General features: G+C 43.8%; 1 protein-coding gene across 12 annotated transcripts in view; it reads left to right on the top strand.

Moving 5' to 3' along the window:
* Positions 1-467: 467 nt before the first annotated feature.
* atp2b2 (ATPase plasma membrane Ca2+ transporting 2) overlaps positions 468-26308 on the top strand; it is a 784580-nt gene continuing 758739 nt past the window's right edge. For 4 of the 12 annotated variants that reach the window (XM_086001795.1, XM_086001794.1, XM_086001792.1 and 1 more), the window contains exon 1: positions 470-856. The gene's annotated coding sequence lies outside the window, so the exon portion shown is untranslated. Of the gene's footprint in view, positions 857-26308 lie in introns of all 12 variants that reach the window. The other 8 variants (XM_086001798.1, XM_086001796.1, XM_086001797.1 and 5 more) reach the window with 3 other exon arrangements.

The following is a 26308-nucleotide window of genomic DNA, read 5'->3' as shown; positions in this document are numbered from 1 at the left end:
GCAATAAACACATTAACCACTGGAGGCAAAGCCAGAAACGACGCAGATAGGGATTAAATGATATGAAATATAGATTTCCAGCAAAAAAAAAAGTTGGTTTTAAAAGAAAAAAAAATCCATTTGCAAAGGCGTGCATGATACACAAAGTTCGCGTTTAACGTTTTATGAGGCATTTTAAGATAACGGATCCCCAGCTGAACCCTGTAGGTAAGCTCTTTTTTTAAATTTTGGTAAGTGGAAATAGGACTTTCCAGGTGGTGGGTGTGCAGAAGGTCAAACCTGGAGCTCGAACCTGAACCCCTGGAGCTTGGAGCTCGAGCCCGGCACTGCCGCCAGCTACAGCCTCATCAATTCTCCAATAACTCAACTTTTTCACGTTGAACTATTCCTCCTGGTGATGCGAGCGCCTGACGGCGAGTCCCGCCAATCGGCGCTCTGCTGGCGCATCACGTGCGCGGAGTGTGGAGCTTGCGGAGCATCCCTCGACCATTATTTGCGAACTGTAATTAAACCTTCCCAATCATTGGAAGTAAATGACACATCATTCCATACCTCCCTCCTTTTCTTTTAATCACAGCAGCGCTTATTAATGTCCCCAGTTGTTTGGTTGCAAACTCTCGCGTTTTTTTTAAAAAACCTATATATATATATGCACATTTCTTGTCAAATGGTTGGTTAGTTGAAGCGCCATTGTGGGTGAGAGTGTTTTTTAAATGTTTTTTTTTGGGTGCATTTTTCAGTCAGTCAGTGCTGGGGAGCTGTGGTGACAGCAGCACTCAGTCACACACTCACACCCCCCCACCCACATCACACTCACAAGGAACCAGCCGGCACCGTCTTAACACACACTGAACAGGTAGGAGCAAGAACGTTATTCTTTCCGTAGGTACCTCATTTTGAACGTGTTAATATTATTTTGTGGAAACACCGCTGCTCGTTTTTTCCCCCTCTTGCAGCTTTATTTTATTTGTTCTCTGACCTTGAGGTGGTGGTGATGTACTATAGCAGCATCTAATGCAACGCTGTTCCCATTTCAGCATGTACAGATTTTTGTTAGTTGGGAAGAGTGAGTGTGGTTAGTTTGCAGCAATAAAACCACGCTAATGAATTGCACTGTACTATAAATCATTTTATTCCTAACCTTTTTGTTATTTTCATGTTGAATGTTACAGCTGATTGTCCATTCTGTGCACCGATAGCGGGAACATTTGTATGCAATTATGTTTTTAATAATTCCTTTTGTTACTTGATAATTTTGATACAATATAAGTTATTTCAGTTGCTATCTCCGTGCTCGACCACATAATGTAGATGTTGCTTTATCAAAGCTAAATATACTTTGAATTTACTGTGTGTCTGAATATATATGTTCTAAACCTTACAATTGATCTAGATGAAGTTTTGATAGTATTTGATAGTATCTGAAGATGCTGATCCATATAATGTCAGATATAAATAAGGTATTCTATTGGTACCAACCGGTTATAGAATTTGCAAGTAATCTGTAATCCGTGCAGGCGAAAACTTTGCATCTGTCAAATTTATATGTAGCTAGTGTTTCTACATTGTTTAGCTCATTCTAATTAAAGATCAGCAATGTTTTCCATAAAAAAGCCTTTTTCTTATTTTCATGAGTGGATTATTTAACAATTGAGTGGAAGATAGTGGAAATATGCAGTATTTACTATGCCGAGTTTACCTGAAAGACTGCAGGTAAAGAGTTGGATAATTTTATATATATTCACCTGTATGGAGCTCATTTTGTAGTTCAGTACCTTAGGAGAGATATTTAAATGTTACAGTAAACTTGCATAGTTTTGTGTAGTTTTAACCTCATTGGGCCATTGATGGGGGTATACGAGAGTTAAATAAGTAACCAGCATTTCACAGTATCTCTTATCAACTTGCTACAAGGGGTAATAATTAACTCCTTATTTTCTGCTTTTCCCTCCTTTCATCAAGAAACGCCTTTGCTGATCTGGTTTGTTTAGTTATATTATTTTGTTCAAGTGTATCTCATCTACTTAGGTGTAGTTTCTGCATTTACTTTCTGGATTGGTGATTTGGAATTATTTGTTTCTTAATAGGCACTGACAGAATGTCACCTGTTTAGTTACTGTGTTATTCTTCAGACATTGCTTGTGTGTATCTCAGAAAATTCACTACATGAGCCCTGGCTCAGTTGGAGAATTATAGCTACTTAAATATCTGTTCCATGTTTCATAGTGATGTTTGATTTTTCTTTGACACAGCCACTCAGTTGCAGCTATATTTGGCAAACTGTCCAGCCTATGAAATAACTGTACAGCTTCATTCACAGCAACATTCACAGCATAGATGTTAAAACAATGTATCTTCCTGATAGTCTGTGAAGAAAGACAGTAAGCGATCACAAGCACAAGGATTTCAAATATCATTAAACTATCGCCTCGATTTAAAATAATGACGCTGATGATGTTGAGAAGGGGTTTTCTTTTTGCCTTGATATGAATGAGTTTTTACTAGATTAAATTGTGTGGCTTATAGATCAGTTCTGGCTCTTCAAATATGTGTTCAGTGGGGAGTAGTCAAATGGAAAGACCTGTACTCTGTGTGATAGACAACATTGGGAGCATGTTATATTATGACAAAAGGTGCAAAACACAACTTTGTCTTCGGTTGCGTTATGCCCATGAGAAAAACAAAATATTTTAACATTTTATGGCGTGGTCCATTTGTTCCCCACAAAAATGTTTTCTCTTTGCAAATAACTATAGATAAGATACTGGAGTTTAGTGTGCCATTCCCATTTGTGAATGATGCAAAAATAGCTCTTACTGTGCAAATAACATTTTGCAATATTTGCATTTCTAAAGGAAAAACAATTTTGACAAAAGCATAATAACATCTTAACATGAATAAGGAGACTGGATTTTAACATCCTTCAGATATGTGGTCTAGCAGAATATCAATCTAGAATGCAAGGAAATTCGTATTTTCAAGATTGATCATTTTCTTAATGAGAATACCATGGAAGGGTCTAGCTTTTTTGAGTTGCTGAATAGGTCATTATTATAATGTAGATTTCCACAATTACTGCAATGTTAGCGGTTTCACACTTGGGCCACTTGAGGCTTAATTTTTGCAGATCTGCTGTCAAATAGTAACATAATTATTTAAAGAAATTCAAGTGACATTTTCTCCAGTTGGTACTGGTGTGACCTCCGATGACGCAGACTCAATTTCAAAATAAGAATATAAAACAAATTTCTCTTGCATTAAATTTTGTATTTATTAAATATGAACACTTTAAAACTCAACAATCCTCTTCTACAGACTTGATTATAAGATATCTCGGGTTTCTTTATTCTGATTTTTTTGGTTAATTTTGGAGGGGTACCTGCCAAACTTCAACATATTGTAGAAATGAAGAAATGCAATGGAAAATGTAGAATAAAATATTCACAATATTTGTATGAAATTAATTTAATATTGGAGATCATGTGAACAAACTGGCTCACAATTCATATCTTTTTTGAGTTGTGTCCTAAAATGTAGCAGCTTTGCATGATTAAATTAATTCTACAACCTTTACAGATAAGGTCACACCAGGAGTAAATCTTCCCACATATTCCTACTTTCATTTGCAAAAATTGACATTTAACAAAAAATGATTGACATTGAGATCCCTGGCACCTAAATTGTCTCTGGATTATCATCAGAAGTTTTGAGTAATTCTCCTGAGGCCAAGTAAATGCACCTTCAATGCCAGAAATACGTATTGCCTTAACGTGGAAGATTCTTTCATTAAGCTAGTCTGAGGTATTATAAAGTAAGGAACCCGTTTTACACTATACATACAATTGGTTTGAGGAGACAAAGCATCTGTTCCTTAAAGTTTACTGCCAATCTCTACCTGCGTTTTAATAGAAAACTAGTAGAGTTGATTCTTCACTTTACAACAGCATAAAGCTAAACATTGTTGCCTAGTATCTTGCTAGTATCTTTATTTGTTCTCAAATGTATTTTTCATGTTGATGTAATGAAGCATTTTAATTGATATTTTATTGACAATTGACTGCTATGATGGGAGTGACTAGCTTTTTCTGGATGAATTCACAACTGGCCTTCCTCATCAATGCAACATATCCATCCTACTGAATGAGTGAGTGTTTTCTGAAGGGTTCAAGCTTGTGAAATCTCTCCTTTTTGGTCAAAAATGTGTTTCAGTAAGTCTCGAAAAATTCCTAACTGTAGGTTCTATTTTTCTTTATATACAAAATTGCTAATATTTCACTCAATATAAAATCTGATAATGGAATATTCCAACATTTAAAATGATAAATGACTGACCAGAATTTAGTTGGTTTGTCCTTGCTGCCAACCTTTGCTCATACAGCTTTGTTTTCAAAGCCCAATCACCAAACTTATTTGATAATTTATAAAGTACTGTTCAACCTCCGCCCCCACCCCCCAGTGCCTCTAAGGCAGCAGTTATATTACCATTTTCACATCAATGCAAATGATTTTGATATGCACACTAGTGCAAAAGTGGCAGCATAACTCTCTGAATCAGGTCCCAGTTTGACTCTGGAGTACGCCAAACTTAAGTCATGCAAGTTCCCTCTGGAAAGCCACCTCGCATGCACTGGATGGAGTATAACTTTGTGGTGTGAAACCCGGTTTAAAAAGTGCTCAAGCACCTGGGCACTTTACAGAGGGATTTTTTTTTTTTAAATGATCAAAATAAGTTTGGCGATTGGGCCAAATCTTTGCCCATCTTCCTGGAACTCCATGTTTGAATCACTCCAATCAGGTTTCCGCCCCGCCACAGTACCGAAACAGCTTTGATCAAAATCACAAATGATGTCCTATGTGACTGTGACCAAGGTTAAACTATCCCTTCTCGACCTGTCTGCAGCCTTTGACACAGTTGACCACTCCATCCTCCTCTCCACAGTCATCCAGCTGGGTGGGACTGCAATCGCTTGGTTCCATTCTTATCTATCTAATCATAGTCAGAGAATCGCCTGCAATGGCTTCTCTTCCTACTCCTGCATTGTTACCGCTGGTGTCCCCCAAGAATCTATCCTTGGCCCCGTCCTATGTCTCATCTGCATGCTTCCCCTCGGCAACAGTTTCCACAGGTATGCTGACGACACCCAGCTCTACCTCACCACCACCACCTCCCTCGACCCCTCCACTATCTCTAAATTTTCAAACTGCTTGTCCGACATCCAGTACTGTTTGTCCGACATCCAGTACTGTATGAGCAGAAATTTCCTCCAGCTAAATATTGGGAAGACCGAAGCCATTGTCTTCAGTACCCACCACAAACACTGTTCCCTAGCCACCGACTCCCTCCCTCTCCCTAGCATCTGTCTGATGCTGAACCACACTGTTCGCAACCTTGGTGTCATATTTGACCCTGAAATGAGCTACCGACCATGTATCCATGCCATAACTAAGACCGCCTATTTCCACCTCCATAACATTGCCCGACTCCGCCACTGCCTCAGCTCATCTGCTGCTGGAACACTCATCCATCCCTTTGTTACCTCTTGACTTGACTATTCCAATGCACTCCTGGCTGGCCTCCCAAGTTCTACCCTATGTAAACTTGAGGTTATTCAAAACTCTGCTGCCTGCGCCCTAACTTGCACCAAGTTCCATTCACCCATCAGCCCTGTGCCCACAGACCTACACTAGCTCCTGGTTAAGCAACGCCTTGATTTAAAATTCTCATCCGGGTTTGCAAATCCCTCCATGGCCTTGCCCCTCACTATCTCTGTAATCTCCTCCAGCCCCACAACCCCCCACCCCCCCCCCCCCCCCCCAAGATATTTGTGCTCCTCTAATTCTGGCCTCTTGAGCATCCCTGATTATAATCGCTCAACCATTGGTGGCCGTGCCTTCAGCTGCCAAGGTCCTAAGCTCTGGAATTCCCTCCCTAAACCTCTCTGCCTCTCTACCTCTCTTTCCTCTTTTAAGACCTACCTCTTTAACCAAGCTTTTGGTGTCAAATTTTGTTTTAGAACACTCCTGTGAAGCGCCTTGGGACGTTTTACTACATTAAAGGTGCTCTATCAATTGTTGTTGTTGGGCTTGGAAAACAAAGCTGTATGAGCAAAGGTTGGCAGCAAGGACAAACCAATTAAATGAACTGCAGAAATTTTTTAATCTTTAGAGCAATCAGTTGGGATGCTGATACCAGCTCTCCGAACATAACAAGAGTTTTGTGCATGCTATTGTTTTAAGGGCAGGTTACGTTTCTGCAGGAGATACAATGCACGGTAGGTCTTGGGTGCATTTTGCACTCTGCAGCTACTAGTCTGATGGAGTATATGGCTACATGCATCACCTGGTATAACATTAAGCCATGTAGACCAGGCCTAGATTTGATCTTTACCCTATGCTGAGTTAGCTGATTCCAGTTGGGCTGCAATAAGGATAGTGGAGCTGGCTTTGGTTGTCCAGGTTTAGGGAGTGAAAAAAATTGGCTAAAATTTTTAATCCTGATCGCTGTCCTGATGGAAAGTGACTGACTATGTGTGAATGTTGTATGAGGGGCAGGTGTAATGTTACCTGCAGTGTCCACCCTACAGTTGAAAAACCTATCAACACTAACTCTCAAGGCTCACCTATAAAAGAATGGCTATTTGGGCAAGGCACAAGAGGTTTGCTGCTGATGTGGAAACTGTACCCCAACATGAATCACTGAGGTTGACTGTCGGTGAGAGAACCAAGTCAACAAATATGATTTTAAGTCCAGGTAGATGATTTCAAGGCACTTTCTCTTTGTTGGCAACATAGCATTAGAATTGAAATGCGTTTGGACAGATTCAATGCTGTTAGAGGTTCGCCAGACACCTCCACTTTAAAGTTCCTTGTCTTTCACGTAAAATTCCATTGACTTCATAATCACATACTGAGAAGCTTTAAAGTTACAATGGTTGGAAATGGAAATATTACAAGTGGCATTATGAGGCTGGGGCTGTGGTGCAATAGAAGAACAATTTTTTTACAGCAAACTCACCTAGTCCTGCATGTGATTGATGTTACTGAATGAAAATTGGATAAAATATTTAATTCCTACTGCAGTTGGGGTCCCCTTATGCTGATAAATAAAAAATGGAGTGCCAAAACAGAACCTTTTTGACAGTTAACTGTAGGCCAAAGGCCTCCTACCTTGCAGATGCTTCCCCTTTTTGCCATAAATTCACCTCTCGGCATGATTCTGGATCTTGCTCATGGGCCAGAGGAAGCCCTGCTGTTGCATATTGAGCAGTTCTGAACCATGCAAAAGGACATCTAAGCCACAAACTTAATGTGCGTTGGAGCTATGCTGTCATTGACAAATGGCGGTGGCCCGGATTTTGCTGTAATAATAATGGCGAAGGCCATTGGCATTCGCTGTTATTACAGGGTAAATCTGACAGCAATTTCTGGCATCCGCACATGCGCACTTAAATGCAGAAATTCAAAAGTTGCTGTCGGATGCACTGCTCCTCCAGAGGGTGTGCTGTTGCAGTCCTCACCAATAGACTCTGAAATCACTGTGATGGTGAGCTTGGGGTACATGCCCACTAGTTCCGTGCTAAAAATGGCTGAAAAAGCTAGGGCTGGTACATTTAGGAGTAAGTGAGTTTTTAACGGTGTAATAAATGATAATTACTGCTGAACAACCTCTTATAAGTGTGGAGTCTCATTTCCTTCAGAAGAAAATTAATGTTGCAGATGTGAAAAAATAAATAAAAATTAAAGTACTTTTTTTACTTTTTCTGTTGGTCTCTTTTATCTCTCTCCCTTAATCCCATCTGTATGTCCCAATCTTTATTTTGCTTCCTGTACATGATTTAAATGTAATTTATATTTCCTGTTCTTTACTTCCTGGTTTCGATTCTGCGTGGCTCAGCGAGGATTCTTCAATCTGATTGGTTGAAGAGCCTCGCTGTTGCTTGACCTGTTCACAGACGCCACAGATCCCCTGTAGAGGGCGCCGCACTGAAACACACGCTGGATGATTGGAAGTCTCCGCCGAAAAGTCTGTGGGCAATTGTATGCGAGGTGAATGGCAAAAGCCGTTCCTTCACCGCTGAGAGCAAAATCCGGGCAAATGTGACCTTCACCTGTTTCCGTACAGTCCCGAATGACTGTGTGCAAGCTGAAGGCAGCATCCATCAAGTTCATCTCTTACAATACCATCCAACAAATGAAGACATTGAATAGGAGTGGTGATAATAGACAACTATGCTTCACTCCTCCTTGAGTGGGGGGATGTAGTGAATCTTCAATCTGCTCTTGCATGCATATTGGATCTGGAGTATCTATAATAAAAATTTAGCCAAATAATAGCTTCTCGCTTCTTCATGAGGATTGCATGAGTCACTAAATCAAAAACATTTTGCAAATTGATCAAAGCAATGTAAGTGGATTTCTCCTGAGCTTTACAACTCTCTAATGGTGAATGGAGGAACGACCTGTCCTAAGCATTGCTCGCAAGATCACATTCTAACCTGTTCCTTTCTGATTGCCTCACAGGCTGCCAGCATATTTAATATGAATCCTTTGACAACTCGAAGAACCCCCTTAAGGGTACTGATGATATAGGTGTCAGCTGTGGCCCAGCTGGTAGCACACTTAGGAGTAGGCCATTGAGCCCCTCGAACCTGTTCCGCCATTCAATGAAATCATGGCTGATCTGCGGCCAAACTCCATATAGTCGCCTTTGGCCCATATCCCTTAATACCTTTGGTTAACAAAATGCTATCAATCTCCAATTTAAAATTAACAATTGATCTATCATCAATTGCTGTTTGCGGAAGAGTGTTCCAAACTTCTACCACCTTTTTTTGTGTAGAAGTGTTTCCTAATTTCACTCCTGAAAGGTCTGGCTCTAATTTTTAGACTATGCCCCCGAGTCCTAGAATCACCAACCAGCGGAAATAGTTTCTCTCTATCTAGCCTATCTGTTCCCCTTAATATCTTGAAAACTTCGAACAATCACCCCTTAATCTTCTAAATTCAAGGGAATACAACCCTAATTTGTGTAATCTTGCCTCATAATTTAACCCTTGGAGTCTGGGTATCATTCTCGTACACCTATGCTGCACTCCCTCCAAGGCCAGTATATCCTTCCTAAGGTGTGGTGCCCAGAACTGTGCACTGTGCTCCAGGTGGGGTCTAACGAAGGTTTTTTTATAGCTGCAGCATAACTTCTACCCCCTTGTATTCTAGTCCTCTAGATATAAAGGCCAGCATCACATTAGCCTTTTTGATTATTTTCTATACCTGTTCATGACATTTTAATGATTATGTACCTGGACCCCCAAGTCTCTTTGGACCTCCACTGTTTTTAGCTTTTCACCATTTAGAAAGTACCCTGTTCTATCCTTTTTAGGTCCAAAGTGGATGACCCCATATTTGCCTACATTGAAATCCATTTGCGACAGTTTTGCCCATTCATTTAGTCTGTCGATCCCTTTGTAATTTTATGTCTTCACCTACACTGCCTACAATGCCACCTATCTTTGTGTCAGTGGCAAATTTGGATACATGACTTTCTATGCCATCATCTAAGTTGTTAATAAATACTGTGAATAGTCGAGGTCTCCACTCCGATCCCTGCGGGACACCACTAGTCGCACCCTGCCAATTTGACTACCTGCCCATTATCCCTACTGCCTGTCTCCTGCTGCTCAGCCAATTTCCTAACCAGGTCAATAATTTTCCCTCCATTCCGTGGGCTTCTATCTTAGTTAACAGTCTCTTATGTGGGACTTTATCAAATGCCTTCTGGAAGTCCAGATAAATAACATTCATTCATAGACATTTCCCTGTCTACTACTTTAGTCACCTCTTCAAAAAATTCAATCAGGTTTGTCAGGCATGACCTACTTTTCACAAATCCATGCTGGCTCTCTCTGATCAATTGAAAATTTTCGAGGTGTTCAGTCACCCTATCCTTAATTATAGACACTAGCATTTCCCGACAACAGATGCTAGGCTAACTGGTCTATAATTCCCTGGTTTCCCTCTCTCGCCATTCTTGAATAGCGGAGTGACATGCATAATTTTCCAATCTAAAGGAAAGGTTCCTGAATCGAGAGAACTTTGTAAGATTATAGTTAGGGCATCTGCAATGTGCTCACTTAATTCCTTTAAAACCCTGGGATGGAAACCATCTGGTCCTGGGGATTTGTCACTCTTTAGTGTCATTATTTTCTTCATTACTGTTATTTTACTTGTGTTAATTTTATTGAGTCCCTGTCCTTGATTCAATATTAGTTTCCTTGGAATTTCTAGCATGCTATCCTCTTCCTCTACTGTAAATACTGATGCAAAGTAATTATTCAACATTTCCTTATTATCATTGACAATATTACTGCTTTCAGTTAAGGGGCCAACATGGCTCCTGAGACCTTTTTCCTAACAATTGTAAAAAATCTTTGTGTTGATTTTGATATCTTTTACAAGTTTCTTTTCATACTCCCTTTTTGTAGCTCATGCTGTCTGTTTTGTGACCCTTTGCTGTTCTTTGTATCTTTCCCATTCGCCAGGATCTGTGCCATTTTTTGCATTTTTGTATGCTTTTTTCTTTTAGTTTTATGCTGTCCCTTACCTCTTTAGTGGCTGTGTTTTTTGGCAAGTAGACCTCTTGCCCCTCATGGGTATAAGCTGGTTCTGTATCACCTTGAATTATTTTTTTGACCATCTCCCACTGATCTTCTGTCATTTTACCCATTAACAGATTTGCCCAGTTTACTGTGGACAGCCTCTGTCTCATCTCGTTGAAGTCAGCCCTTACCTAGATCTAGAATCTTAATAGCTGTTGTGTGTTTCTCTATTTTGAATGCTATGTTGAACTTGATCATGTTATGTTACACTTGCCTCCAAGTGAGAAGGTTGTGGGTTCACTTGAGCACAAAATCTATGCTGATACTGCTGTGGAGCACTTCCTCAGTACTGCACTGCAGGTGCTGTCTTTTGGATGAGACATTAAACTAAGGTCCTGTCTGCCCTCCCCAGGGGAGTTCTCCCTGGGATCCTGGTCAATATTTATCTCTCAACCAACACCTACAAACAGATTATCTGTCATTATCACATTGTTGTTTGCAAATTGGCTGCCGTGTGTCCTACATTACAACAATGACTACACTTCAAAAGTACATCATTGGCTGCAAAGTACCTTGGGATGTCACAAGGTCGTGAAAGGCGCTATACAAACACAAATCTTTTTTTCTTTTAATGCTCCTTGGTATGTTTCAGATCACAAGAATGGCATTTCGTCTTTAGAAACCACAACTGTGCTCTGGAATACCAAGGGCATACATGCTTCAAACAGAATCTCTTTCTGTAACCTCAGAAGGGTAGCTCTAAGGTGATTTCGTGGTTGCTGGCACTGTTCCCCAAGATCATTGCCATTTTCTCCACCCCCTTTTTGGTATAGTAGCTTTTAGAAATTTGGCATGAACATCATCCTGCCATTAGTTAGACAGCACGGTGCAGGGTCCACTTCCTCCCATTTATCAAAGTCTTTCTGCAGCACACTCCCATCAATTTTTCCAACATCCATGCAAATTGGTCCTTGCTGTCACCTGTTGGGTCAAATGCCAACTCAGTATAGTGTACTTTGCAGACTTTTGGTTGCAGGTTTTTTGGTCTTGTGTCATTGGCACTGCGCCAGAGCAATCCTTTTGATGCTTCATCTAAACTGACCAGTTAGATATGGAATATTGAGTGCATGTTGAGAGATGTAGCCCCAAATGATTCTTTCTTTTCCTCTGATCAGATAGCTCCTCTTTCAGCAGCACTGAGCTTGGTGACCTGTCTGAACTAAGCTACTCACTGTCTGGGGGAAGCCCTGTAATATTTCCCTGTTTTTAACAACAGAGAAGTATAATGTTTAACAACAGAAAATGCTGGAAACACTCAGCAGGTCAAGCAGCATCATGGAGAGAGAAGCAGAGATAATGTTTCAGGTTGATGACCCTTCATCAGAACTGGAAAAAGTTGGAGAAGTAACTGATTTTTAAGCAAGTGTGGGGCAGGAAAAGGGAGGAGGGGAAGAAAGGACAAAGGGAAGGTCTGTGATGGGATGGAAGGTAGGAGAGATTAAAAGACAAAAGGGATGATGGTGCAAGGCAAAAGGAGTGGTAATGGGACAAGTTAAGAAACAACAGATGACTCTAGATGAGGTGTAAATGGCAATGGCTGAATCATCAACAGCTGCCAAGTAAGAGAAAAAAGAAAACATAGGGGCCGAGGTTGTGGTCTGAAACTGTTGAACTCGATGTTGAGTCCAAAAGGCTGTAAAGTGCCTAATCGAATGATGAGGTGCTTGATGCGCCTCAATAACTTCAAGGCTCAAAGTTAACTGGATAAAACAAGGCTTTTATTAGCAAAGAAAGATGCCTGTGTCTTCACCCAGCATTCTGCTGCAAGACAAGCCTGGGCTTGTCTTAAGTAGGGCCAGGTATGGGCGGAGCCGACACACCCAATGGGGAGAAAGGGGGCGGTGCACTATATACAATACAAGGTAAAAACACAGGAGCAGGCAATACAATATATGTAGTTAAATACAGAGTCTGATGCATGACATATTTCATCACATTCACCCCTTCTACAGATTTAGTCTGTCCGGGGGTGTGATAGTCCTCTGTGACCGACGTAACGGTTGCGGTGCCGCGGGTGCCGGCTGGGTGTCCCAGGTGACCTCCTGGGTCTCTGCCAGGGGCGCCACCGGGGTTGTTGAAGGAGTAGGTGGTGGGGGTACCGTTGGCTGGTGTTCTTCCGGGGGTGATGAAAGAATAGTGGGTGGAGTGGGTGGGTAATAGTTGTTGTGGTTGTTGTCGTTGTTGCTGTTGTTGTTGTAGTCATTGTCGCTGTTGTTACCGGCTGGGGCGAGGTCTTTTATGGACACAGTGTCCTCCCGTCCGTCGGCGTGCCGGACATATGCATATTGTGGGTTGGCGTGGAGCAGGTGCACTGGCTCCACGAGAGGGTCCGTCTTGTGGCCCCTCACATGCTTCCGCAAAAGTACCGGACCTGGGGTGGAGAGCCATGACGGTATCGATACACCTGAGGTGGATTTCCGGGGAAACACAAACATTAGCTCATGAGGCGTGGCATTAGTGGTGGTACACAATAGTGACCGTATTGAGTGGAGCACATCTGGGAGGACTTCCTGCCAGCGGGAGATAGGGAGGCCCTTGGTCCTTAGAGTTAGAGTGACTGCCCTCCATACTGTCCCGTTCTCTCGCTCCACCTGACCGTTACCCCGGGGGTTGTAGCTGGTGGTACGGCTCGTGGCAATCCCCTTGGACAGCATGTACTGGCATAGCTCTTCACTCATGAAGGACGCCCCCCTATCCGTGTGGATATAGCTTGGCATACCGAACAGGCTGTTGAGGCATTTAATGACCGTGGCGCTGGTGATGTCTGGGCAGGGGAAGGCGAATGGGAAACGGGAGTATTCGTCCACAATGTTCAGGAAGTAAACATTGCGGTCGACGGACGGGAGGGGGCCCTTGAAATCTAAGCTGAGCCACTCAAAGGGCCGTGTAGCTTTGATTAGGTGGGCTCTATCAGGGCGGTAGAACCGAGGCTTGCACTCAGCGCAAGTGCAGCAGTTCCTGGTCAGGGACCGAACTTCCTCAATCGAGTAGGGTAAGTTGCAGGACTTTATGAAGTGGAACAGCCGTGTGACCCCTGGGTGGCAGAGGTCGTTGTGGAGGGTCTGTAGCCGATCCCCGGTGGCGTTGGCACACATCCCTCGTGAGAGGGCGTCGGGGGATTCGTTAAGGGCCCCCGGCCGGTATATGATGTCGTACTCGAAGGTGGAGAGCTCGATCCGCCACCTAAGAATCTTGTCATTTTTAATCTTCCCCCTCTTTATTATTGAACATAAACGCTACCGACCGCTGGTCGGTAAGTAGGGTGAAGCGTTTGCCGGCTAGGTAGTGCCGCCAGTGGCGCACTGCCTCCACGATGGCTTGGGCCTCCTTTTCCACGGAGGAGTGTCTGATCTCGGGCCCCTGGAGGGTCCTCGAGAAGAAAGCTACGGGCCGCCCCGCCTGGTTGAGGGTGGCCGCCAAGGCAAAGTCAGACGCATCACTTTCCACTTGAAAGGGAGTGTTTTCGTCCACTGCCTGTAGCGTGGCCCGCTCAATATCCTGCTTAATGCTTTTGAAGGCAGCATGGGCCTCAGCAGAGAACGGGAAAGAGGATGCTTTCAAGAGGGGGCGGGCTTTATCGGAGTACTTAGGGACCCATTGGGCATAATACGAGAATAACCCCAGGCACCTTTTCAGGGCTTTGGGAGTGTTGGGCAGGGGCAGCTCCCGTAGGGGGCGCAATCGGTCGGGGTCTGGTCCGATTTCCCCATTCTCCACCACACCGCCTAGTATGCAGAGGCGCGTGGTGTTGAAAACGCACTTGTCCTCGTTGTAAGTGAGATTGAGTTTTTGTGCGGTTTTCAGAAACCTCGCGAGGTTTGAGTCGTGGTCCTGTTGGTTGTGGCCGCAGATGGTGACGTTGTCGAGCTAGGGGAAGGTTGCCTGCAAGTGGTGGTCATCAACCATGCGGTCCATCTCCCTCTGAAAGACCGAGACCCCATTCGTCACCCCAAAGGGGACTCTGAGGAACTGGTAGAGGCGTCCGTTTGCTTCGAAGGCGGTGTACGAACGGTCCTCTGGTCTGATAGGGAGCTGGTGGTACCCTGACTTGAGGTCGATAGTGGAGAACACCCGGTATTGGGCGATTTGGTTCACCACCTCGGATATGCGGGGTAGCGGGTAGGCGTCTAGTTGGATATAGATGTTGACTGTTTGACTATAGTCAATCACCATCCGCTTCTTCTCGCTACCCCTCACCACCACCACTTGGGCGCGCCACGGGCTGTTGCTGCGTTCAATAATGCGCTCCCTCAGGAGCCTGTCTACCTAGGTCGCGATAAACCGCCTGTCCTCCCAGCTGTACCTCATGCTTTTGGTCGCTATTGGCCGGCAGTTAGGGGTAAGGTTCGCGAATAGCGAAGGTGGCTTTACCTTCAGGGTGGCCAGACCGCACACTGTGAGGGGCGGCTGGGTCCCACCGAAATTGAGCGTGATGCTTTGGTGGTGGCACTGAAAATCCAGGCCCAAGATCACGCTCACACATAAATCCTTCATCATTAACGGTTTAAAATTATTATATATAGTGCCTTTAACGGACAATCGTACCGCGCAGTAACCTGCAATAGTCGATATCTGGGTTTTGTCGGCCATAGAGATCGTGCCCTGAGTAGGGACTATAGTTAGAGAGAGTCGTTGTACCAGACCAGGGTGAATGAAGCTCTCCGTGCTCCTGCTGTCAATTAAACATTTAACCTTGCACCCGTTTACCTCGATGTCCACCATCGATTTGGATAGTGGGTGTGGTCTGGACTGGTCCACTGTGATCGACGCCACTGTAGGGCCCTGATCGGGACAAGATGGTGGGCCACATGAGGCCGGGTAAGATGGCGTCCACGATGTCTGCTCGCGAGATGGCGGACCCCACGAGGTCGGACAAGATGGCGTCCAAGATGGCCGCTCCCACGGCGCGCACGCGGCGGTGGCGGGTTTGCCTGCAGGGTTCCCTCTGCACACCTTCCCAAAGTGCCCCTTCTTACTGCACTTACAGCAGGTGGTGCCTTTCGCCGGGCACAGGTTCCTGGTGTGCTTCGGCTGCCCGCAGAAGTAGCATTTGGGGCCCCGATGCGTCGCGGCGGTCGTAGGGCTTCTGGGGGGAGAGCAGGGCCCTGACGGTGTTGGGCTACCAAGCGGGGAAGATGTCTGCCAACATGGCGGCACCCTTGGTGCGTACGAGGCGGCGTGGGCCGCGCGGCCTGAAGAGTAGGAGTCAGTTCTTCTGAGCCACATCCAGCGATCGCGCTGTGTCCACAGCCTGTGTCAGATCTAGGCCCGTTTTCTCTAGCAGTCTCTGCCGGATGTAATTAGAGCTAAGGCCTGCGATAAAGGCATCCCAAATAAGCTCGTCTGTGTATACCGTGGCTTTCACGTCTTTGCATTTGCAGTCTTTGCCAAGCACTTTTAGGGTGACTAGAAAGTCCTCTAGCGACTCTCCGGGTCGCTGTGTGCAGGTAGCAAGCAGATGCCTGGCGTACACCTCGTTGGTAGGCCGCTGATAGTGGGCCTTTAGAATGTTGCAGGCATCCAGGTAGGTGGTGGCGTCTTGGATGAGTGGAAAAACCCGGTGGCTTACCCGATTCTGCAGGATCCCGAGTTTCACATCTCCGGTGGCTTTAGAGGCTGTGACGGCTTCGGAGTTGGCCATAAAAAATTCCAAGCACTGGAACCAGTGTCCAAACCGTGCCGATGCATGCGGGTCCAAATTCCAAGCGTTCTGGTTTCAAAAGTTGATCCATCGTTGAAAGTTTGCTAATAAAATTGATGCGCCTCAATAACTTCAAGGCTCAAAGTTAACTGGATAAAACAAGGCTTTTATTCGCAAAGAAAGATGCCTGTGTCTTCACCTAGCATTCTGCTGCAAGACAAGCCTGGGCTTGTCTTAAGTAGGGCCAGGTATGGGCGGAGCCGACACACCCAATGGGGAGAAAGGGGGCGGTGCACTATATACAATACAAGGTAAAAACACAGGAGCAGGCAATACAATATATGTAGTTAAATACAGAGTCTGATGAATGACATATTTCATCACAGTGCTGTTCCTCGAGCTTGCATTGAACTCCATTGGAACAGTGCAAGAGACCGAGGACGGAGAGGTCAGAGTGGGAGCAGAGCAGAGAATTAAAGTGACAGGCGACTGGAAGCTCGGGGTCACGCTTACGGACTGAATGGAGGTGTTCTGCGAAGTAGTCACCCAATCTGCATTTGGTCTCCCCAAAGTAGAGGAGACCGCATCGTGAGCAGCGAATACAGTATAATAAATTGCAAGAAGTACAAGTAAATTGCTGTTTCACCTGGAAGGAGTGTTTGGGGCCCTGGACAGTGGGAAGGGAGGAGGTAAAAGGGCAGGTGTTGCATCTCCTGCGCTTGCACGGGAAGGTGCTGTGGGGAGGGAAAAGGGTGTTGGGAGTGATAGAGGAGTGGACCAGGGAGTCGCGGAGGGAGCGGTCCCTTTGGAATGCTGAAAGAGGGGGGAGGGGAAGATGTGTTTGGTGGCAGGATCACACTGGAGGTGATGGAAATGGTGGAGGATGATCCGTTGAATGTGGAGGCTGGTGGGTTGAAGGGGGAGGACAAGGAACCTTATCGTAGTTCTGGGAGTGAGGGGAAAGGATGAGCGCAGAAGTGCAGGAAATGGAATGGACACGGTCGAGGGCCATGTCAACCACGGCAGAGGGGAATCCTCGGTTGAGGGAAAAAGGAAGAGATATCGAAAACACTAGTATGGAAGGTGGCATCGTCATAACAGATGCGGCAGAGATGGAGAAACTGGGGGAATGGAATAGAGTCCTTACAGGAAGCAGAGCGGGAGGAAGTGTAGCTGTGGGAGTTAGTGGGCTTATAGTGGATGTTTGTCAATCGTCTATCCCCAGAAATGGAGACAGAGAAGTCGAGGAAGGGAAGGGAAGGGACGAGTCGGAGATGGGCCATGTGAAGGTGAAGGAAGGGTGGAAATTGGAAGCAAAGTGAATGAAATTTTCCAGTTCAGGGCGAGAGCAGGAAACGGCACCGATGGTCATCAATGTACCGGAAAAACAGGTGAGGGAGGGGACCTGAGTAGGACTGGAACAAAGAATGTTCCACATATCCCACAAAAAGGCAGGCATAGCTGGGGCCCATGCGGGTTCCCATAGCAACACCTTTAATTTGGAGGAGAAGCTGTTCAATGTGAGAACAAGTTCAGCCAGGCGCAGGAGGGTGGTGGTGGATGGGGACTGGTTGGGCCTCTGTTCAAGGAAGAAGCCGTCCTGGTGGGGGATGGAGGTGTTGAGGGATTGGACGTCCATAGTGAAAAGGAGACGGTTCGGGCCAGGAAACTGGAAACTGTTAAAGTAGCGGAGGGCGTCTGAAGAGTCGCGACTGCAGGTGGGAAGAGGCTGGACAAAGGGGGGGGAAAAATAGTCGAGATAGGAAGAAATCAGTACTGTGGGGCAAGAACAAATGATGGGTCTACCAGGGCAGCCCTGTTTGTGGATCTTGGGAAGGAGGTAGAAGTGGGCTGTGCGGGGTTGCGGGACTATGAGGTTGACAGCCATGGAGGGAAGATCTCCACAGGAGATGAGGTCAGTGACAGTCTTGGATACAATGGCTTGATATTTAGTAGTGGGGTCGTGGTCCAGGGGGAGGTAGGAGGAGGTGTCAGGGAGTTGGTGTCCAGCCTCCGCACAGTAGAGATTGGTTCGCCAAACAACAACAGCACCACCCTTGTCAGCAGGTTTAATGGCCGTGTTAGGGTTGGATTGGAGAGAATGGAGTGCTGCAAGTTCAGAGAGAGGTTGGTTGGAGTGACTGAGGGGAGCAGAGAAATTGAGATGGATGATGTCACGCCGGGAGTTAGCAATGAAAAGATCTAGAGAGGGCAAGAGGCCAGAGGGAGGAGTCCAGGTAGAACGAGAATTCTGAAAGTGGGAGAAAGGGCCCACTGTGCGGGGGGGAAGACTCCTGGCCCAAGAATTGGGCACGGAGGCGAAGGCGGCGGAAAAAGAGCTCTACATCATGCCGCGCTCGAAATTCATTGAGATGGGGGCATAAGGGGATGAAGCTCCGGCCTTTGCTGAGGACTGATCATTCAGGGTCAGAGAGGGGAAGGTCAAAAGGGGATAGTGAAAACACGGCAAGGGGTGAGATTGGAAGAAGCGATGGGGTCAGAGGAAAGTGACGGGGAAGAAGGTTCCGGAGGGGTGTTGGTGTTCAAGAGTTGGTGAAGCTTGCGATCCTTGACATCTGAAAGGAAGAAAAAAGTTTTTTGTTGAAGCATCGGATGAGGCGAAAGATGAAATGGAACTGTGGACCCGGACAACTTTGAGATAGAGTGCATCGGTGCTGCTGAAGAGAGAGGTCGAGAGTGTTCATGTGGCGACGCATGGCGTTTAGCATGGATCTCTGGATGCGGCGAGAGCAGTAGTTCGAGGAACGCTGAATATCTTGGAGATATCAGTAATCCTGGGTGGATCCAAAAAACAAAGGGTGGAATTTCAGTTGGAATCCACGTGAAATAAGTCGGAACCGGAGACAGTTGCCGAGGAAAAAGATGTGACTGTGAAAACGAGTCTTGGCAGATACCTGATCAAACAAGAGAAGGGAAACAGAAAGCAATGAAGTATAATGTTTAACTTGACAATGTGCTATTGGGAATTTCGCATGTTGCTGAAATCAACTTCTGACAGCTGAGACTTTGACAAAATTAGTAGATTGACATATTGGCTTGTGAGCCTTGTGCTTAACTCCGATAAGTAGTGTGATGGTTGGGATAATTAGTAATATGGTTCATCACACTGATGAATCAATCATACCAATTAATGTGACAACTTTACATGGGGGTATGGAGGTTTTTAAAATAGTGCATACCCTATGACTTTTATTTGCCAATAAGAAAACTTTTTTTATTATACTATATTTCAATAAAGATTAAACTTTAGCCGCTGTCTTTTTTACTATCTCCCATTCTCCCTTTATTTAATCCCATTTGTTCAGGCTCTCTTAGCCTCACATCACTCCCAGTATAACAATATATGTTAGTAGGTGTCCTGCTGCTAAGGTCTACCAGGCGAGTCTTGAGTTGGGGAAGTGTGTATATGAGTGGCTGGCCATGTTGAGTGATTTGCCTGCTTAAAAAGGGAAAATAATTGTCCCTTCACTTATGGGGAAGCACATTGTTCTGCTGGGTGCCTTCTGTTAAGGCCAGACACTAATTTGTGATTTGGAACTTGCCATGTGTTGAATCATGGATGTGAGACTGTCTTACTATCCAATGCTGCAGCCGACACTTCGAAAGTACGTAATTGGCTATAATATATATTTTTTTCTTTTTTTTTCTCTCTCTAAATATCTGGAATACCGAAGCCATTGTTTTTGACCTCGGCCATAAACTCTACTCCTTTGCTGCTGACTCCTCCTCAGTCCCTGGTCACGTGCTCAGGCTGAATCAGACTGTACAAAAACTTGCTGTCCCATTCATCCCAGAACTGAACTTAAAAAAAAATCTACATCTTGTCTGTCACCAAGATGACTTCTTTCCATCTCTGCAGCATTGCCTACTTTAGTCCTTCTGTTGCTGAAACTCTTATCCATGTTGCCACCTCTAGACTTGATTATTCCATTGCCTTCCATCCTTCACCTTTCAATAACTCTAATTTGTGCAAGACTCAGTCCTACTTACCTGTCCCCCACCCTAAATCCACTGATCTAGATTGGCTCTCTATCCCTCAGCATATTAAATTTAAGATCCTTGTCTGTCTTCAAGTACATCCATTGCCATCTTGTCTCTGCAACCATCTCTAGCTTTATCGTCACTCTGCACTCTTTGGTTCTCTGACTTTGGCTTTTTGTGCATTTCCTTCCCCTCCCCTCCCCTCCCCTCCCCATTACTCAACACCCTTCCCCTCCCCTCCCCTCCCCATTACTCCCCATTACTCAACACCCTTCCCAAACTCCTATGCCTCTCCACTTCTCTTTTTTTACTTTATATAAAAAACCTTTGTAAAACCTATTTTTTCTAAGCTTTTGATCACAACTTCTAATCTCTCCCTCCATGGTTTTGCACCTGTTCTCCGATCTCTTTCCATTTCTGAAGTGCCGCTCAACATTTTTACATTAAAGGAACTTTATAAATGCAAGTTATTATTGTATGAATGTTCATCGATTTAGCAATTTGCTTATTTCCTCTAGCTTTTTCCTTGCATAGTTGTGTAGCTCAAAGTCACCATTAATAAATCTAAGTGCATTATAGTCTGTTTTGACTTGATGCCTTGTAGCATAACCTAAAGGTCAAAAATATTTCAGTCAAAGCTGCATCTAATATGTAGCTCAAGGTCCCTTTTAGTATTCCAAAGCAATTCATTTTATATGTTCCACAGTTTACATTTAACCCTCATAATTTATAAATGTTAGAATAAAACAAACTGTAATCTTGAGTAGTGAGTGGGACCAGCATAAATACAGAAACCCCAAGCAGCAAGTGTCTGGATGCAGGAATCCTGTGCAGAGAGCTTCAGCTCAACTCCTAAACTTAGTTGTTAGTGAAGATTGCTATCCCTCTTTTTTTTTGCTATCCCTCATTAGGTGAGTTTTGCCAGTTCTGGGACATGCTGTTTGAAGGAATGCTGCGTGGTAGCAAAATGTCTGTCTCTAAGGGGTGGGGGTTGGGGGTGGAGGGGAGTGCATTTCCTGTGGGGTGATATAGGGTTGCATTGACACCAGCTGGGTGGAAACGGACAACCAGATTGCCCCACTCTTTCTATTAAACGAGGGAACATGACTAATTTAAGGATGTAATAGGAGAGTGAAATGGAAAACAACACGGGGGGGGGGCGGTGGGGAAAGTAAACCTATTTCATGAAAGCTGTAAATTAATTAACTTTAACTTGATCCAGATGTATTGTTGCTCACCTGCAATGTTTGCATAGTTTTATGCTGTTGCCTTTCACTGAAAATAAACACCATTAACTATAGACAATTATAAGTGCAAAAATAGAATGAAGTCTTTGTTACAAATACCATATATTTGTATTTGTAGCTTATTTGAATGAAGCTACTTTTGAATGAGTAGTATGTTTTATTTGGTATATCACCCCCACAGCATGCTTTCATTATCTGTTTTTCAAATAACTGGAGAAGATAGCAAGCATTGTTTGTCTCCTGCCAACTTTAGCTTATGTAAGAAGTCACAACACCAGGTTATAGTCCAACAGCTTTATTTGAAATCACAAGCTTTCGGAGCGCTGCTCCTTCGTCACCTGACGAAGGAGCAGCGCTCCGAAAGCTTGTGATTTCAAATAAAGCTGTTGGACTATAACCTGGTGTTGTGTGACTTAAATTTGTCCACCCCAGTCCAACTCCGGCATCTCCACACCATGGCAACTTTAGCTTAGTGTTACATTTATTACACTGCAGGAAGATACCCAGAAAACCACTGATGCCTCACTTAAAAGGGCAAGTAAACGCCATGCCGTTCCTTTCTCAGTGAGAAGATGCAGATTGATGCTGTAAGGACTCAAAATAGGCAACTCGTCATACGATGCCAGTGAGGTACTGCCTCACACAGTCCTGTGTACGTGTGCATGCATGCAGCAACTTGCATTTGAATAGTGCTTTTAATGTAGTGAAACGTCCCAAGGTGCTTCACAGGAGCGTTTTAACACACAATTTGACACCGAGCCACTAAAGAGAGATTAGGACAGGTGATAAAAAGCTTGTTAAGAGGTAGGTTTTAAGGAGCATCTTCAAGGAGGAGGGAGAGGTTTAGGGAGGAAATTCCATCCCTTGGGGCCTAGGCAGTTGAAGGTACAGCCGTCAAAGGTGGAACGATGAAAACCGGGGATGCGCAAGAGGCCAGAATTGAAGAAGATCTCGGAGGTTTGTACACCTGGAGGAGGTTACAGAGGGGCGAAGCCTTGGAGTGATTTGAATACAAGAATGAGAATTTTAAAATAGAGTCGTTGCCGTACTGGGAGCCAATGCAGGTCAACGAGCACAGGGGTGATAGATGAACGGGACTCGGTGTGAGTTAGGATACTGCAGTGATATTGTGTGAAGTCCGTGTTGCTTTCGGCAGCAGTCAAAATCATTAAACATGCAATAAAGACTGTGCTTTACAAATCAAACAGGAGTATAGTCGTTACAGTTTAACCATCAGCTCGAGTCTTTTAAAATTTTAAAGAGGAAAGTTTCTTGTCCTTTACCCCAAAAACTGACTTATGGTTGGACACTTGGACACATGGAGCCTATCTCCTGAGCTGAGATGCGAGGGGAAGATAATGATGGCAGTGATTTCTCGCTCCAGGACAGGCTGTCCCACGGAGCTGGACAACAGAGGAGAGTTGTTGGAGGAGCATAGTGTGGTTGACCACGTCAAAGGGTGCAGAGGTCGAGGAGGATGACGAAGAATAATGTACCACAATCCTAGTCGCATTCACTGTTTAGTATTAAATGTCTGACCTCCGGTTCTGTTTTTGCAGTCAAAATGAAGTGAGCTGTTTACTATCAATACTTCTCTATTTTAAAGACCTAGATTACAACCCCTCTCTGGGCACTGAGTCTTTTCTGATGACTTAGAGCCCTAAATCTTCGAATAATACTTGTTATCTTTTTCAAGCCTCTCCAGTGCATCAATATCCTTTTGAAAGTGAGGTGTCCAAAATTGCACATAATATTCTAAATGTAGACACACCAGTGGTCTATACAAAGTTATGATAGCCTCTAAGTATTTTGTTAGCTTTAATGGCTTGACTTGAAATTTTCACTGAAAGATCCATCTTTACACCCAAATCATTTGCCATCTTTGTTTATGGTGCCCTTTCACTATGCAAACTGATTGTTGTTTCCTGTTCTAATGTGCAAAAATAACACATTTAATTGAATTGAAATCCATTTACCATTCCTTAGCTCAGCTACTGAATTGGTCCAGATTTCCTGAATACTATTTATCCTCTTATATTTGCCACCTGGCCATGTAGGTTGGTGTTATCAGCAAATGTTAATATTACTAGAAGTACTCACCTTCAAATAGGTTATTAGTAGTGTGTACAGCAGGGACCAGGGCCATTCCATTTGAGATACTGGAACCTTTTAGGATCATGGACTCTGAATCGCTCTTTGAATGAATCTCTGGGTTGATGCAATTTTAAGTTGAGTTGACTATTTTCTTCACTTTAACTTGCAATTTCTTTTTCATCAACTCTTGGTATAACTCTTGGCTAATTCTTGATTTGTAAATTTTTGTCTTTGAGAGTTTCACCATAATTCTGTAAGGAGTTCCCTTATCATTTAATACTCTGTTCAGGTGTAGGCTGTTGACAAGTTTTGATGACCGATATTAAAAACCTGACAACCTGAGGATCTTCAGGGAGGTTTACTAAAAATGAAAAATTATATCATTTCTTTATTCTTCCTGTCTTTAGTGCTGAGTTTGATTGCTTTGAAAATTCTTGATCCATTATCTTAATGAGTTGGAGCAGATGGATTAAAATCCCGTACAGAAATTTTAATTCTCCTGAAATAGTCAAGTTCAGCAATACTGAAGAAAAGAAAGCTATAGAGTCTCCAGTGTATAAAGGAATCACCTTATGCTGCGTAATATTGTCATGAAGTACAACACGGTCACATTATTGACTTTTTCTGGGTATCTATGACCTTGTTGTTTCTGCACAATGGAGTCTTGGTTGTAAGTCCCCATACAAGTCAATAACTTATAATTTATTTCTAAGATTCTACTAGAAGTCTTGGGAATATGCCAAACTCTGATATGAATGATGTTCAGTGAGCTGAATAATTATTATTTAATCTGAACTGCCAAATGTTTGAGATTGAACCACATTTTAGCAGTATGTCAGCAAGTTCAAAATAGTATGCCCAGTGAATGCTGATTTGCCTTTTGAGTGAAGTTTGTGTGCTTTCTAAATATTCATCAAATTAGCAGTAAAGTCAGAGAAACTTTACCTTCAATTCTCTGCCAAAGGGGAGAATTCAGAATGTCAAAGCACAACAGCACAGTGCCTACTTTGATTCAATTTATTGAAAACCCATAGTAAAATGGTAGTTAGTTATTTTTGCTGTATAAACCCCTCACCGTGGAGTGTAATAGGAAAATTATTGTGCAGCAGAAGAATACAACTACTCATTTCTGTTATCAGCAATTTAGAAGCAGTAAGAAAGTAAATATGATGTTTAACTTGTCTGACCGAAATCATCTTATTTCCCAGCATGTATTTTTCTCTTCATAAAGACTATAAAAAGCATATAATTATAAAAGTGGAGTCACTTGTTGTTAGTCAATCCAAAAATAACTTTTAAGAGAAATAGTTCAAGCTTTACAGTGCAACAGACACTTGTACAGCAACACACTCATGTGAGTCAGTGAGGAATATTGGTTTACAGAGCAGGTTAGCAGGCAGTAATGAAATAAGCATTTGTCTCCTTCCCCCCCCCCCCCCCCCCACCACCAACAGGACTGCATTTTAGTTGGACACATTTAAACTACAAGTCTTTCTAAGTTACATCTTTTCACATGCTTGAAATGCTCAACTTTCATGGCACGACGTAATGGTGCATATGCTATTATAGCTCATATAGAAATTCAGAATCGAGATCAAAATACTTCAATGCCAGAGAGTACTTCCATTTGTAATTCTGAAAGACTACAAATTGTATAGCAGTCAACTGAAGAAAGCCATTTTATTTGCTTAGAAAATACTGCAGATGCTGGAAATCTGAAACTAAAACAGAAAATGCTGGAAATATTCAGCAGGTCAGGCTGCGGAGAGAGAAACAGAGTTAACATTTCAGCTTGATGACCTTTTGTCAGAACTTCTGATGAAAGATCTCTCTCCACAGATGTTGCCTGGCCTGGTGAGTATTTCCAGCATTGTCAATTTTATTTGCCAGTTGGCTACCAGGCTAGTTAGATTCTTACTTGTGTTAAATGGAGGCCACAACCCTTGCCATTTAGAATATGAACTGTAAAAATGTGTTTAAACTTTCCAGTAAGTCCTGAACAAAAAGTGGAACTTTGGAAGTGTTAGATCATTTGTATGACAATGAGCATTCAATTGCCTAAAGTATCAAGAAATGGGAGACTGTTATGAAAGGCCACTTGAACCAGCAAGATTTTTTTTCTCACTTTTCTTAAAAATATTTTCCACTGTGGCAATTTGGATTTTGCCTGGTTGCCCGAGCAGGATTTTTTTTTTACCCCAATAATGTTTCTGTAATACATTTTTCTCGCCAATAAGTCAGTTCATTTAGGATCGCAATGGGGTTTGAAATGCTAATTCATTTTTTTTATTTGTTTATGGGATGCGGGTGTCACTGGCAAGGCCAGCATTTATTGCCCATCCCTAGTTGCCCTTGAGAAGGTGGTGGTGAGCCGACGCCTTGAACCGCTGCAGTCCATGTGGTGAAGGTACTCCCACAGTGCTGTTGGGGATAAAGTTACAGGATTTTGATCCAGCAACGATGAAAGAACGGCGATATACTTATAATTCAGGATGGTGTGTGACTTGGAGTTGGTGGTGTTCCCATGTGCCTGCTGCCCTTGTCCTTCTAGGTGGAAGAGGTCGCGGGTTTGGGAGGTGCTGCCGAAAAAGCCTTGGCGAGTTGCTGCAGTGCATCTTGTAGATGGTACACACTGCAGCCACGGTACGCCAGTGGTGGAGGGAGTGAAT

The sequence above is a fragment of the Somniosus microcephalus genome, chromosome 11 (assembly GCF_052327205.1).
Source record: "Somniosus microcephalus isolate GS21.2 chromosome 11, FLI_Smic_1.0, whole genome shotgun sequence".
Taxonomy (NCBI): Eukaryota; Metazoa; Chordata; class Chondrichthyes; order Squaliformes; family Somniosidae; genus Somniosus; species Somniosus microcephalus.
The sequence above is the reverse complement of the archived record's forward strand: the minus strand, read 5'-3'. Positions and strand labels throughout refer to the sequence as shown.